The 10,351-nt window shown below is 38.9% G+C and overlaps 1 protein-coding gene across 1 annotated transcript in view; it reads right to left on the bottom strand.

The window, feature by feature from the left end:
- LOC103037776 (cholinesterase) overlaps nucleotides 1-10,018 on the bottom strand; it is a 58,832-nt gene extending 48,814 nt beyond the window's left edge. The window contains exon 1 of the mRNA XM_022666003.2: nucleotides 9,900-10,018. The gene's annotated coding sequence lies outside the window, so the exon portion shown is untranslated. The remainder of the gene's footprint in view (nucleotides 1-9,899) is intronic.
- Between the last annotated feature and the right edge of the window lie 333 nt (nucleotides 10,019-10,351).

Genomic DNA, 10,351 nt, shown 5'->3' with positions numbered 1-10,351 from the left:
CGCTTAGGTAGGTCGCTAACACCGCTTGCTACAGTCGCTTATATGGGAGGCTGTAAAATCTTGGCTGGATTTTCTGCTGACAGACCGGCGCTGGAAACCATCACAACCAACCAGACGCCACTATATTCAATTACAGCGTAAAACTTCCCGGTACCTGACAGACAGACGACCTTGCAGAACACAGGGCGTATAGTCCATGGATTTTCCCCGAATCTTCAGCAAGGGCACGGAGAATCGGATACATAAGGAAGGAAAATAACATCCATAATAATAAACCGTGCTGTGGAGGATGGATTAGCATGCTAATGGATCAAGAACACTTCCGTCAAGTGCAAGTGTGCATCAGCTTGACCCTTAATGAGCATCTCTTGTGCACTCGTGCACTCGTGTGTCTGATTTGCACTCGGTTGCAAGCAAACTTCAAGCACTCCCACGGAGTGTGCTGTGATTACATAATGCGCTTTGTTAATTGCAATTAATAAATCGCAATTAAAAAAACAGTTAAAAGTAATTGCATAATAATTCCCATTATTGTAATGATTGTGCAGCTGTAATAGATGATATTAATAAAGTTGCACAGTGGAATTTAATATTAAATTCATCTTGATTAGCAGGGCAAACTGTATCAAACACATTCCTTAAGCCGTGGGGATTTTCCGACCCACTGCTGTTCTAAACACAAATTTACCTCAGCAGGACTATTTTAAGCATACATTTACTTCAGCAGCACTAATTCTAATCATGCATTTACCTCAGCAGTGCTATTCTAATCATACATGTGTACCTCTGTAAGGCTACTCAGCAGTGATAACTTTAAAAAATGAATTTACCTCAGCAGTGCTATTCTAAACATACATTTACCTCAGCAGTGCTAATTCTAATTATACATTTACTTCAGCAGTGCTATTCTAATTATACATTTACTTCAGCAGTGCTAATTCGAATCATGAATTTACCTCAGCAGTGCTATTCTAATCATACATTTGTACCTCTGTAAGGCTACTCAGCAGTAATAATAATAATAATAATAATAAAAAATTTACCTCAGCTGTGCTATTCTAATCATACCTTTACCTCAGCAGTGCTATTCTAATCATGAATTTACCATAGCAGTGCTTTTCTATTGATGGGTTTACCTCAGCAGTGCTATTATATTCTAATCATAAATATGTACCTCTGTAAGGCTACTCAGCAGTGATAATGAAAAAATATGAATTTACCACAGCAGTGCTATTCTATTCATAAATGTGTACCTCTGTAAGGCTACTCAGCAGTGATAATTCAGAAAAAAAGGAATTTACCTCAGCAGTGCTATTCTAATCATACATTTACCTAAGCAGTGCTATTCTGATAATGAATTTACCATTGCAGAGCTTTTCTATTGGTGAGTTTACCTCCGCAGTGCTATTCTAATCGTAAATGTGTGCCTCTGTAAGGCTACTCAGCAATGATAATTCAGAAAAAAAGCAGTGCTATTCCAATCATACATTTACCTCAGCAGTGATAACCTAAGCATGAATTTACCTCAGCAGCACTATTCTAATAATAAACTGGCCCTTACAGTGGTATTCTAATCACGAGTTTACCCTTGCAGTGCTAATTCTAAGCATGAATTTACCTCAGTAGTGCTATTCTATTGATGAGTTTACCTCAGCAGTGTTTTTATAACACATTAAAAGGCAAGAAATTCAAGTAATTAACTCTTGATGAGTTCAGCACAGCTGTTAACTGAAAGCCTGAATTCCAGGTGACTCTACCTCATAAACTGACTGAGAAAACCCAGCAGAGATGTGTAAAACTCTCTAACCTAAGCAAGAAGAATCTAAAATCTAAAACATATTCTGGTTTGTTTAACACTTAGTTTTGACTGGTTTGGATCTGCAATGTAGAACATTTTAAAATCATGAGAAATCACTGAATTTAAGATGTGATTAATCTTCTGACTGTTACTGCAGATCATCAGAAATGGTTATCATCACAGGCCTAAATGCAATATACCTGATACAGAAATGGGAGTATCCAGTTAATGCTGAGTAGAACTCATGATTCATCACCTACACCCTGTGCTAAAAACCTCAAATCAGCTCTCCCGGCTGTCTGAGTTATGAAGTTTGCTGTAATACAAAACACTACGGGTTCTTATGGGAAATTATGAGGGTATATTTTGGGACAGTATAACGGGGTCAGCGTACAGGTACAGTATGTTCCATAAACTTCAAAAGTGAAACACTCATTGGTGTACAATAAAAACACAACAACATATTTAACTTTATGTATTTGAGACATTAAACATTAATATTGATAGATAATAATAATAATAATAATAATAATAATAATAATAATAATAATAATAATAATAATAATAATAATAATATAAAACGAAGGGAAATTCCATTTTATGTGGATTGTGTCTGGATGATGTACAGTTCAGCACATGTTAATTTTACAGGTGTGTCTGTGTGTGTATATTAGTGTGTGTGTATGTGAGTGACTAGGATGACTAGGATGGGTGTGACTGTGAAACATTGTCAGTTATCGTGCACTGTGAGAGCTACTGTAACCACACACACAATCCTTTAATGTGTGAGCATACTTGGCCGATGAAGTCAGATGAATTCTGATTGGCTGTTAAAAAATGCCCATGACCCAATTACACTTTTACATGCTTAAAAAGAAATACATTCTTTTATTAACTTAACCCTATTTTGCATACTGTTGCCCTCAGGCTTCAAACCAAATATATATATATAAATAGTTTTTTTTTTACCCCTTTTCATACCCCTCCCTCCCAGTTCTTTAAATGTTGTTCTGGTTTCTATTTTCTCAATTTCTCATTTTTTCTAAACTGATAGATAATCAAAGATTTTGTTTTCTCATCTGTTTTTTTAATTTCTTCAGATAAAGATTTATAGGGGGGGGGGGGTTATATATTAAAGTATTAAATATAATTATGGTTGTATACAGTGGTTGGACAATGAAACTGAAACACCCGTCATTTTAGTGTGAGAGGTCTCATGGCTAAATTGGAGCAGCCTGGTGGCCAATCTTCATTAATTGCACATTATTGCACCAGTAAGAGCAGAGTATGAATGTTCAATTAGCAGGATAAGAGCACAGTTTTACTCTAAATATTGCAATGCACACAACATTATGGGTGACATACCAGAGTTCAAAAGAGGACAAATTGTTGGTGCACATCTTGCTGGAGCATCTTTGACCAAGACAGCAAGTCTTTGTGATGCATCAAGAGCCACGGTATCCAGGGTAATGTCAGCATACCACCAAGAAGGACCAACCACATCCAACAGGATTAACTGTGGATGCTGTAAGAGGAAGCTGTCTGAAAGGGATGTTCGGGTGCTAACCCAGATTGTATCCAAAAAACATAAAACCACGGCTGATCAAATCACGCAGAATTCAATGTTCACCTCAACTCTCCTGTTTCCACCAGAACTGTCCGTCACCACAATAAATTATTGTTTCAGTTTCATTGTCCAACCACTGTACATCACATTTACAGCTTTCAGTAAACACCTTAACATGTCACACACTCGTGATCAGGCCGCTGTGAGTGTGTGTTCAGGCCAGGCTAAGCGGGAAGAGGAGTAATTACAGCAACTATACCCAAGCCTTCAGCCACAGCCCATGTTCTGACCTAATCTCCGGGTCTGGACACAGTGCGTTCTCTGAGCTCGAGGGTTTACAGCCGGCGGGCATTAATAAGAAGTGTGGATAACCACAGATTAACAGCAGCTTAGCTTCTGATAGGCCTACAGACATCACAACATGCCGTGTGGAGCGTTGCGTGTGGAGAATTGGGTGCAGAGCATTGCGTGTGGTCCACTTCTTGTCTATAGGGCTGTACGATATTTGGATATAAATAAGAATGCAATATACTCGCAGCTTGTTTGGGCAGTTAATCGGAAAACGCATCCCCCTCCCCTCTCACACTACGTTAAAATTTGGCCCGATCATGAAATTTATTTGATTTTCCATCCAAAATCGCACCTTGTGTTCTCAGCTTAATTACTCAGGTATCTCTTCACACATTGTTCTTTCTAAAAATCCCAGTGTAGTAAAGCATCTACAAGAAACCCATTGAGAAAAAACACCTGTAAAAAAGTGAGATCTCCTTCCCCAACCAATATTATTTACCTTTAGTGCTTCAGACATATTTATATGATGTTTCAAACCAAATAATATCAGTAAATGATTTAAAAGAGTCCACAGAAAAAGTGTGAAACTACCTGCTTTACTCAAACTAAAGCTAGGTATGGTGTGCGCACTACTTTATATAGCTATATACTATATAGCTTTTAGTGTTGATCTAACTCCAAAGAGTGTGGAGCTATATAAACCCTGAAAAAGAGTTAAAATCCACTCTGTGGGAGTTCATTTAACACTTGCCTTTTTGCTGTGCAGCTGCACTTCATCACTTATGGGCAGCTCAGATTTTGTGATGCAGCTTCAGCACAAAATCTTAAATTTATTTTTTTTTCTATTCATAGACAGCATATCATATCCATTTGACAAACACTTTACTAAGCTTCTATGTCAGTCTAAGCTCATATGTTAATGGGGGTGAAGTTTTGCAAAATACAGCCACCAGGAGTGGAAATCTGAGGTGTACGGAACAATGTTGCCTGTTTGTTGCAAGGGGTACGGAATACTGATGCACACTGGTGACAGGACTGAGGTCAGTTTTTTGGGGTTTTCTTTAAAACTATTGGTCCAAAAGTACCCAATCAAAATGTATTTCGGTTGCTAGGCAGATATTCCATAGTTTAGCCAATCACTGCAGCCTATTTGAACTCAGGTATTTTCGTAATATCCACTCAAACGCGGAAAATGCAGAAACTGTGTACGGAATACCGTTCTCTTGCGTTACTTTTGTACAGCAGCGTCTTCAACTTTCGCTCGCGCGAGTCCGAGTGTGAAAGCTGACGGCAGAGGGAAAGCGTCTGGTCATATAAACTTCAGGCGAGGGAGTTTTGAGGTGTTGAATAATAGATGATAAGCGGTTGAACTCCGGAGTCAGCTGAACGTGCTCAGAGGCCTGTAGATGGACTCTGAATGCACTGTGACTCTCAGAGAGCTGAGAGCAGGGAGGGGGGTACAGTGACAGATACTAAGAGCTCACAGCTGTGTTTAGAGTGCTAAATCCGTGCTGAATCAGTGCTGACGGGATACAACACACCGTTTAGTCAAAGCAAATCTTCACTAAAGTGTCCCAGAGAAACGCACCCATACCAGAGCGGTGGGCCGGTGAACACTGAGCCCCTCTGAACTGCTACAACAGCTCTAATAGCTCAAAAAAAAAAAAGAAGCCCTGGAGCTCAAACGGTAAAAGGTGTCCTGTATTTTCTGGATACAAGACATTTGCAGCAGATCCTGAAGCAGTATTATGTCTATTATGTACTGTAAAGATTCAAGGCTATTTTTGTACAACTGATAATGTTGCAGATTATATTCATGCACTACTCACTCTGCACTTTTGTATATTGGAGCATTATTTTTAGAATACATTATTTATATTGCTATAATATTATTATTGTTTTGTGTAAACTCTTGTTTTCTAAACAATGTTAATACAGATTTTTTTTTTGTTTATATATCAGCAATAAAATACACTGAAATATTGCAGTATTTAGCCATACTCATTGACTCATCAGTTTCTAATTCATGGTTAACTCTTTTCAGTGTTAGCTTAACAATTAAAGGAGTTAAACGAACACACAAAGAGTGTAAGGCTATATAAACCCATATGCCAATATACAAATGCTTTATTTTAACAAAAAAATGATGTGTACAATTCATATATTGTACAATAACATTTTATATACATTAAACCAAATAAAATAGAACCACATACTGGCTCATTCACATAACTGAACTATTATTGAGGTTGTCTCCATTTATTGTACGATAATTCCATAATTGAATCGCTCTGACAGGACTAAATACTGCTATGCCATGACTTTTGTCACTGCCTGGCCTGCTAATACTGGTAAAGCTGGTTGACAATCTTATCACTCAGTTTAGCTTGTCTACAAGCACAATCAACCCGACCAAGAGTAATTGATACTTCTGGCAGTGTGGGCAATGTGCAAATTCCTGCTGGAAAATGAAATCCGCGTCTACATAAAAGTTGTCAGTAGCAGAGGGAAGCATGAAGTGCTGTAAGATTTTCCGGGAAAACAAAACTGCACTGACTTTAGACTTGATAATAAAACACAGTGGATCAACACCAGCAGATGACATGTCTCTCCAAACCATCACTGATCATCAGTAAATTTTACATTTCATTTGTAAATCAAGGGATCAGAGTCTGGAGGAAGAGTGGAGAGACACACAGTCCAAACTGCTTCAGGTCTAGTGTGAAGTTTCTACAATCAGTGATGGTTTGGAGAGTTTGGAGATGTGGATTTCATTTTCCAGCAGGACTTGGCACACTGCCCACACTGCCGAAAGTACCAATTGGTCTTGTTTAATATTCAAATTTTCAGAGACACTGATTTTTGGGTTTTTACTGGCTGTAATCCAAAATAATCAACAATAAAAATTAAAAAAACGCTTAAAATAGATCAATCTGTGTGTAATACATCTATATAATATATGAGTTTTATTTTTTGAAACGCACCTGATGCTGGTGAAGACCTGGTTAATCTGCTAGCTCACCATTGTATGTTATAGGGTTTTTAATAGGGTTGTAGTCTGGATAACCAGATTTACAACCACCTTTAGCACTAAGGACCAATATCAAAGACCATCCAAAACCAGCCATCAGCAAATTCTAGCCTTCTACATCATGTTTCAGCAGGGATGTGATAAAAGTAAGCATGCACACATTGTCTGAGGCCTTTTAATGCAAGGATTAATCCCAAGCAATCACTCATCCCATGGAAGTGGCTTTACTTTTTGATCTGAGGATCAGTTTAGCTTCCCAGTCTTTCCAGTCTCATTTCTCACATTCAGACCAGGGATTATCAGACCTCGTCAGAGCCTTATAAGGAGAGTAAGGACAGGGCAACACAGTGCTCTATTATGTTATGTTATTCTACAATCTTGCTTTACAACATTACCTACTAAGGGAAGGCCTTCATACAGGTGTTGACGGCTTTAATTAATCTAAAATTGAGGAGAATTTGGATAGTGAACAAGCAAATGTATACAACCCCCTCATTCCAAATGTAGTCAATTAGCGAAGACATGTGTGCTGTTTAGTGTCTAAAACCAGACTTTGCTAGTGGCTGGTTTCAAATTGTCTAAGCTTGAAAAGACCAATTGATACTTTTGGCAGTGTGGGCAGTGTGCCAAGTTATGTTGGAAAATGAAATCCGCATCTCCATAAAAGCTGTCAGTAGAGTGAAGTGGATCAACACCAGCAGATGATCAGCATGTCTCTCCAAACCATCACTGATCCTCAGTAAATTTTACATTTCATTTGTAAATCAAGGGAGCAGAGTCTGGAGGAAGAGTGGAGAGACACACAGTCCAAACTGCTTGAGGTCTAGAGTGAAGTTTCCACCAGTGATTCCCTATGTGTGGCCTTGCTGATCATACTTGTTGTTTATCTTGGTTAATTTTTCTTGTAGACCAATTAAACCATCAAACGAAAACACCCTACATATTAAATATTTGCTGAACATTACAATTAATGTTCTTAAAATGTTTAATCTCTCAGGTTTTCTGGATTTACTCTTCTTTTTTATGTGAGAAACATTTAAAAATTACATTGTTATGTCAGGTTTTCAGAAAGTTCTTGGGACATTAGTTATTTAAGCTTCCTGGAACATTTTCAAAAGGTTGCTAAACCGTCTTATGAATGTTCCCTGTTAACTGAATTGCTCATTAACCAACAAGACCAAGCTGAACCATCCAACCATGATGGACCATCCATAGGGTGTTTTTTTTGTCCACGTTGGTTTGATGGTTTAACTGGTCCACAACCATAATCAACCAAGCTGGACAATCAGTATAACTGACTAGACCAGGCTGGTTGATCATCATGACCAACATGACCACAAGACACTATGTTGGTGACCAAGCTAGACAACTAGAAATTTGATTCACCGGCAAGAACAGACATGGGATAGGGAATTGCTTAGTTCGACTTTGACAGGTTAGGTGATCTACAAGCATGATCAACACCACCTCCTGATCTTGATGGTCAACTGGTCATGCTGGTTGACCAACTTGGTGTTGCTGGTCACTCAACTTGGTCATCCGGGTTAACTAGCATACCAGCTAACAGAGAACATTAAAATAAATGTTAAGCAACAATTTCAAAATGTTCCAGGAAGGTTAGTTTGTAACATTATAGACATTATATATATAATGTTCCAGAGACCTTAGGTTGGTGTGATGCATGGGATAACACCATTGCCTGCCAGTGAAATACCATGTGGTAGAGTGGGGTTCTATTTCAGGTCTGGGTCTACATTGACCCACCTCTGTAGTATGAACAAACTTGTAAGTTGCTCTGGAAAAAGAATGGTTTTGGTCTTGGTCTTGCTGGTGGTCTAGCTTGGACATTAGTTCATAACCAGCATTGGTTTATTTTGGTCATATTGGTCATGCTGGTTGACCAACTTGGTCTTGCTGGTCAATCAGCTTGGTCATATTGGTTAACTAGCATCCCAGTTAACAGAGAACATTCTATAAATGTTCAGCAACATTTTGAAAATGTTCCAGGAAAGGTCAGTCTGTAACATTTTGGTCTTGGTCTTGTTGGTTGTCTAGCTTGGTAACCAGCTTTTAACCAGCATTGGTGTATTTTAGTTTAGCCATATTGGTCATGCCAGTTGACCAACTTGGCCTTGCTGGTCAACAAGCTTGGTCATGCTCGCCAATCTTCTTGATCATACTGATTGTCTAGCTTGGTTGATTATGCTTGTAGACCAGCTAAACCATCAATTTTACCTTCTTGGTTATGCTGGTTAACCAACTTGGTCTTGCTGGTAAATTAGCTTGATTATACTGGTTAATGAACATCCCAGCTAACAGAGAACATAAGAATAAGGTTTAGCAACATTTTGGAATTGTCCCATGATGTTTGTATGTTATGTGGCAGAAATAATGCTTTAGGAACATTTTTGGTCTCGGTCTTGCTGGTTGTCTATCTTGGTCACCATCATAGTGTATTTTGATCATGTTGATCACGATAATCAACCAGCTTGGTCTTGCCAGTCATACTGATTGTCTAGCTTGGTTAACTATTCCTATAGACCAGCTAAATTATCAAACAAAAACACACCCTATGCACGGTCTAGGTGTTTAACCAACTTGGCCTTGACCAATTTGTTCTTGTTGGTCAATCAGCATGGTAAAACTGGTTAACTAGCATCCTAGCTAACAAAGAACATTAGAATAAGAAGGTTTAGCAACGTTTTGAAAAGGTTTCAGGAAGGTTAGTCTGTAAAAATACACAACTAATAGTCCAAGAATGTTCTTGGTCTAGGTCTTGCTGGTTGTCTAGCTTGGTAACCAGCTCTTAATCTAGCTTGGTTGTGTTGATCATGCTTGTAGACCAGCTAAACCATTAAACAATCCCCAACAAAAACACACTCTATGCATGGTCTAAGATGGTCAACCAATTTGGCCAGTTTAACCAACTGGACCAGTTTAATCTGGCCATGCAGACCAGTTCATTTCACAGCAGTGTGGACGAAACAGATCAATAACATAGACCCACAGCAGCGCGTTCATTCCCTCAGAGCCACAGATCTACAGGACAGTGGTTCAGATCATCACGCTTCAATTCTGACGCTCTGGAAGCGCGTGCACTGCTTTACACGGCAAACACACGTTTATGGACACACACGCTTACATACGCACGCACGCACGCTCACGCATACACGCTCACACACACGCTTTTCCAGGCGCGCGGGCGTACTTACCCTCCTCTAACCCTCTGCGGCTCTTCTCTTTATCTCGCGCTTGGTTTCACGCGCAGCAGGGAGCAGATTATGCCGGGCACGCTTTAAATTCACGAAGCCTTTCACGATGTTTCCATAGCGTTATTATTCCGTTTCACACCTGTTTTCAGGCAGGTCCCGCCTCCTGCGCTCTGATTGGCCATTAGGAGCCCCTCCTGCACTGGGATTGGGTGGTGTGTTTGTTCTCCTATTGGTGGGTGTCTGTGAATATGCAGTGCTAACCAATCCTGAGATATATTATTGGCTGATGTTATTAAATATTAGAAAAATATATATATATATATATATATAAGAACTTATATTATGCAATACATCAATGCATGTCTTTTCCATTGAATTAAACCTTTTAGACCTGAATTTTCTCCAGTGATGTAATGCACAGAAAAAAAAAAAAAGATTTTAAATGTTCTAAC

Source organism: Astyanax mexicanus, chromosome 9 (genome assembly GCF_023375975.1).
Source record: "Astyanax mexicanus isolate ESR-SI-001 chromosome 9, AstMex3_surface, whole genome shotgun sequence".
NCBI lineage: Eukaryota > Metazoa > Chordata > Actinopteri > Characiformes > Acestrorhamphidae > Astyanax > Astyanax mexicanus.
The sequence above is the reverse complement of the archived record's forward strand: the minus strand, read 5'-3'. Positions and strand labels throughout refer to the sequence as shown.